Source organism: Nomascus leucogenys, unplaced genomic scaffold (genome assembly GCF_006542625.1).
Source record: "Nomascus leucogenys isolate Asia unplaced genomic scaffold, Asia_NLE_v1 000642F_140476_qpd_obj, whole genome shotgun sequence".
Taxonomy (NCBI): domain Eukaryota; kingdom Metazoa; phylum Chordata; class Mammalia; order Primates; family Hylobatidae; genus Nomascus; species Nomascus leucogenys.
The window spans coordinates 54,871-61,160 of record NW_022097921.1 but is presented as its reverse complement, the minus strand read 5'-3'; positions in this window follow the sequence as shown (position 1 = coordinate 61,160).

Genomic DNA, 6,290 nt, shown 5'->3' with positions numbered 1-6,290 from the left:
CAGGAGGTGTTTGAATCAAGGGGGGGCAGACTCCTTATAAACGGCTTGGTGCCTTTCTTGTAGTAATGAGTGAGTTCTATTTGTTCCTGAAAGAGCTGGTTATGAAAAAGAGGCTGGTGGCTGGGCGCGGTGGCTCACGCCTGTAATCCTAGCACTTCGGGAGGCCGAGGCGGGAGGATTGCCTGAGCTCATGAGTTCGAGACCAGCCTGGGCAACATGGTGAAACCCCGTTTCTACTAAAATACAAAAAATTAGCCAGGTGTGGCGGCAGGTGCACCTGTAGTCCCAGCTATTCAGGAGGCTGAGGCAGCAGAATTGCTTGAACCCGGGAGGCAGAGGTTGCAGTGAACCAATATCATGCCATTGCACTCCAGCCTGGACAACAGAGTTAGACTGTGTCTCCAAAAAATAAAATAAAATAAAAGAAAAAGAAAAAGAGGCTGGTACCTCCTTCCCTGCCTCTTGCTACCTCTCCCACCATGTAACACCAGCTCCCCTTCCTCTCCCAGCAGGAGTGGAAGTTGCTGAGGTTCTCACCAGCAGCAGATGCTGAAGGCATGATTCCTGTAGAGCCTGCAGAATCATCTGCCAAATAAACCTTTTTTTTTTTTTTTTTAAGATGGAGTCTCACTTTGTCTCCAGGCTGGAGTGCAGTGGCACAATCTCAACTCACTGCAACCTCCACCTCCCCGGTTCAAGCAATTCCCCTGCCTCAGCCTCCCAAGTGGCTGGGAATACAAGCGCCAGCCACCACGCCCGGCTAATTTTGTGTTTTGTTTTGTATTTTTCGTAGAGACAGGGTTTCACCATGTTGGTCAGGCTGGTCTCAAACTCCTGACCTCGTAATCCACCCCCCTCGGCCTCTCAAAGTGCTGGGATGACAGGCGTGAGCCACCGCGTCCAACCAAATAAACATCTTTTAAAAATACATTACCCAGCCTGGGGAATTCCTTTGCAGCAACAGAAAACAGACTAAGACAAGACGGAAATTCATTTCCCTCCATTTCCCACATCTAGAAAAGGCTGACTTTCTTCATTGGTGGTTGCTGTCACTCAGGCCTGCTCTTGCCTCCTCATACCTCACTAGACTGTGACTCTCCTGCCTCCCTCTTATAAGGACCATTATTATTATTGTTAATTATTATTATTATTTGAGATGGAGTCTCGCTGTGTCACTCAGGCTGGAGTGCAGTGGCACGATCTCAGCTCACTACAACCTCTGCCTCCCAGGTTCAGGCAATTCTCATGCCTCAGCCTCTCGAGTAGCTGGGATGACAGGCACCTGCCACTACACCTGGCTAATTTTTGTATTTTTAGTAGAGATGGGGTTTCACCGTGTTGACTTGACCACAGGTGATCCACCTGCCTCAACCTCTCAAAGTGCTGGGATTACAGGCGTGAACCACCTCATCTGGCCCTTATAAGGACAATTATAATTACATGTCAGGCCCACGTGGACAGTCCCGAATCATCTCTCCATGGCAATATCCCTGGAATAAAAGTCCTCCTTCCATAGAGAGCATTCTGTAACGTGTCGACAGGATGCTCATCCAGGGAAGAACATGCTGGGGGCTGTTATTCTGTGTAACACATGGGAATTAGGACGTGGACATCTTTGGGACCATTATTCTGTCTACCACATGGGATTAAGACGTGGCCATATTTGGGGACATTATTCTGTCTCTCACATGGGATTAGGATGTGGACATCTTTGGGGCCATTATTTTGTCTACTACATGGCATTAGGACATAGACATCTTTGGGGTAATTATTCTGTCTACCACATAGAGATTAGGACGTGGGCATCTTTGGGGCCATTATTCTGTCTCCCACATGGGATTAGGACATGGCGATATTTACGGGACATTATTTTGCCTCCCACTATCAGTGAGTGATTCAATCGCCACAGATGCTTAAACATCAACTGAGATGGTGGCTGACAGGTGGTCTAGGGCCTATAGGGGACTTCAGGACTTGGAACCGAGAGAGAGCTGAGCTTGGGATGGATCTGACGATGAGATGGCAGCTCTTTTCCTCCCTCTTAGGTGTTCCACGTCCCTCCTGCAAACCCCGGCCAGCCCCTTGCTTCCGAGTTTCAGGGGAGATTTGACGATGGAGCAGAGGCAACCTTCCAGAACCTTCTACCCTTGACTTTTGATTCACAAGTCAAAGCTTGGGGAGGAGACGGGGCCAGGCTTTTGGCGGGGAGAAGCGTCTAACACAGCAAGGAAGAAAAAGCGTGGAATCCCCTGGGCCCGCTAGAAGTGAGAGGAGGAAACCCTCATAGAGCGCCCCAGGAAGCAGGTCCACCTCCCCAAGGGAGCACCACATCCCTGGGTAGGAACCTGTGGGTTTCAGAGACCTCAGGCCCCATTTAGCTCAGAAGCAGAGGCCTCCGGTGTCAAAGAGACGGCAGAGGCCAGGCGCAGTGGCCATGCCTATAATCCCAGCGCTTTGCCAGGCCAAGGCAGGTGGATCACTTGAGGTCAGGAGTTCAAAACCAGCCTGGCCAACATGGTGAAATCCCGTCTCTACTAAAAATACAAAAAAAAAAAAAAAAAAGCTGGGCATTGGGCACACGCCTGTAATCCCAGCTACTCAGGAGGCTGAAGCAGGAGAATCACTTGAACCCGGGAGTCGGAGGTTGCAGTGAGCCAAGATCATGCCATTACACTCCAATCTGGGTGACAGAGAGGAGCTGTGGCCAGGCACAGTGGCTCATGCCTGTAATCACAGCACTTTGCAAGGCCAAGGAAGGCAGATCACTTGAGGTCAGAAGTTCAAAACCAGCCTGGCCAACATGGCAAAACCTCGTCTCTACTAAAAATACAAAAAAAAAAAAAAAAAAAAAAAGCCAGGTGTTGTGGCAGGCACCTCTAATCCCAGCTACTTGGGAGGCTGACGCAGGAGAATCGCTTGAACTCAGGAGGCGGAGGTTGCAGTGAGCCGAGACGGCACCTTTGCACTGCAGCCTGGGTGACAGAGCGAGACTCCATCTCAAAAAAAAAAAAAAAAAAAAAGAAACGACCGTGGCCGGGCGCAGTGGTTCACGCCTGTCATCCTAACACTTTGGGAGGCGAAGGTGGGCGGATCACCTGAGGTCAGGAGTTCGAGACCAGCCTGGCTAGCATGGTGAAACTCCGTCTCTACTAAAGACATAAAATCTTAGCTGGGTGTGGTGGTGCCTGTAATTGCAGGCGCCGTACTCAGGAGGCTGAGGCAGGAGAATTGCTTGAACCTGGGAGGCAGAGGTTGCAGTGAGCCGAGATCATGCGATTGCACTCCAGCCTGGGTGACAGAGCGAGACTCTGTCTCAAAATAAATAAAATAAAATAAACAGCCAGCAGAGACAGGGCCTAGGATGACTGAGGCCCCTGAAGGCTGTGGAGATCAGCCCCTGCCCTGTGTTCTCTGGCACCTAAGGACCATCTCCAAGGGATGGGTGGGCAGAGGCTGTCAATATTGGCTGACAGGGAGCTTTTGCCCAACCGCACTGCACCTGCCCAACCGCACTGCACCAAAGGAAGAGCAATGGAGACATTCAATCCTTTGCACGTCTAAACTGGAGAAGACTGTTTATAAGATGCATTCAGGTGAGATTCACACTGTCGGCGGTGGGGGTGGGGGGCGCGGCTCACCTGTGTGAGATCAGGGTTGTGCAGGTGGAGAAAAGAGAGGGAGGAGAGAAAGATTCTATGATGAGGCCGGGTGCGGTGAAAATGGGTCTCAAAAGAAATTTAAAAAATAGATGACATATATAGAAGACAGATGATTGATAGATGACAGATGAAAAATATACATGATAGATGAATAGATGTATAGGTAACAGATGATAGATGATTGACTGATAGATATTTGATAGATGATAGATGAATTTTGTTTTGTTTTAAGAGACAGAGTCTCATTCTGTCACCCCGGCTGGAGTGCAGTGGCATGATCTCGGCTCACTGCAAGCTCCACCTCCCAGGTTCAAGTGATTCTCCTGCTTCAGCCTCTTGAGTAGCTGAGATTACAGGTGTGCGCCACCACACCCAGCCAATTTTTTATATTTTTGGTAGAGATGGGGTCTCACCCTGTTGGCCAGGCTGGTCTCGAACTCCCGACCTCAAGTGATCTGCCCGCCTCAGCCTCCCAAAATGCTGGGATTACAGGCGTGAGCCACCTTGATAGATGATAGATAAATAGATGATTGATAGAAAATAGATGATAGATAGATGGATAGATAGACAGATAGATATATAGATACATTGATACATAGATAGACCAATAGACAGATAGATACATAGATGCATAGACCGATAGACCGATAGATAGATAGATAGAATGGATAGAAGACAGATGGATAGATAGATAGATGATTAGATAGATGTTAGAATAGATGGATAGACACACAGATACATAGATACATTGATAGATGACAGATGATAGATTAGATGATAGATAGATAGATAGATAGATAGACAGACAGATAGATAGCTGGGATCTATCTGCTGTTTCTCAGGCTCCCTCCTGGAAGTTGGAACTGATCTCGCTTGTTCCAAGGCCCTCACCTTAAATCACATTGTTAGACGGTGAACCATCCAAAGCCCCCAGGCCAGCAAAGATACTACCAGGGGCCATTCCAGGACCTGAGGGATCACCACCCTCCAGCCAAGACCCAAGGCAAGACTCCCCTTTGGGTAAGGCTAGGTCTTCAGTGCACAGTGTCTAACAAGGGACAGGAGAAAGGTAACTCCTGGAGATGGGCTTGGCCCGAGAAGAGCTGTGGAGACTCACGTTCAGCCCCTGCCCATCCACGCGGGAGGGAACACCGGCGTCATGGGGCTCCCCAACGCCTGGGCTCTCCTGAATGAGATCAACAGCAACACCACCTCCTACACCCGTGCCTGCCTCTCTCATCCTGTTGAGTCATGCTGTGGGGAGCAAGTTCCCTAATTCTGTCTTCCTGTGTGGACACAAAACCAGCAGCCGACGCCCCAGACACAGAGGCATTGAGGGCGTAGGGCCAACACGCTTGCCCCCCTAACGGTTTGCTGAATAATCACTAACAATGAACCAGATAGATTACTAAGAAACAAGACATGCATATTTTCTTTTTTTTTTTGAGATGGACTCTTGCTCTGTCGCCCAGGTTGGAGTGCAGTGGCACAATCTCAGCTCACTGCAGGCTCTGCCTCCCAGGTTCACGTCATTCTCCTGCCTCAGCCTCCCGAGTAGCTGGGACTACAGGTGCCCGCCACCATGCCCGGCTAATTTTTTTTGCATTTTTAGTAGAGAGGGGGTTTCACAGTGTTAGCCAGGATGGTCTCGAACTCCTGACCTTATGATCCACCTGCCTTGGCCTCCCAAAGTGCTGGGATGACAGGCGTGAGCCACCGCGCCCAGCTTTTTTTTTTTTTTTTTGAGACGGAGTCTTGCTCTTGTCACCCAGGCTGGAGTGCAGTGGTACGATCTCAGGTCACCACAACCTCCACCTCCCGGGTTCAAGTGATTCTCCTGCCTCAGCCTCCCGAGTAGCTGGGATGACAGGCATGCACCACCACACCCGGCTAATTTTGTATTTTTAGTAGAGATGGGGTTTCTCCACGTCGGTCAGGCTGGTCTCAAACTCCCGACCTCAGGTGATCTGCCCAGCTGTGAATCTGTGTTGTCCTGGAATTTTTCTGGTTGGTACACTATTTATTACTCCCTCAATTACAGAACTCATTATTGATCTGTTCGGGGATTCCATTTCTTCCTGGTTCAGTCTTGGGAGAGTATATGTGTCCAGGAATTTATCCATTTCTTTTAAATTTTCTAGTTTGTGTGCATAGAGGTGTTCATAATTGTCTCTGATGGTTATTTGTATTTCTGTGAGGTCTGTGGTAACAGCCCTTTTGTCATTTTTGACAAAACACACACACTCTGGCTTTTTGAGATGTCAGGCTTCTTGCGCTGTTTCTTTCTCATCTTTGTGGGCTGATGTTTTTCAAATCTTTGAAGTTTCTGTACTGTGGATGGGCTATTTTTTTTTTTTTTTTTTTTTTTTTTTACTTTCATCCTATTTGATGACCTTGGGGGGTTGATTGTGATACAAAGTGGATTCGGTCAACTGGCTTCATGACTGGAAGATTTTCGGGGGCCAAGGCTCAGCTCAGAACTCCTGCCTGGATTGTATGCTGTAACTCAGGTAGACTGCTATCAGGCCCCAGCTTTGATCTGTGGCTCCTCCAGGTTAGGAACCTGTTCTGGAGGGGCTGAGGTGCTACCAGACCACTGGTCACAACATTCCAGTGAGTAGTGCCAGCTAA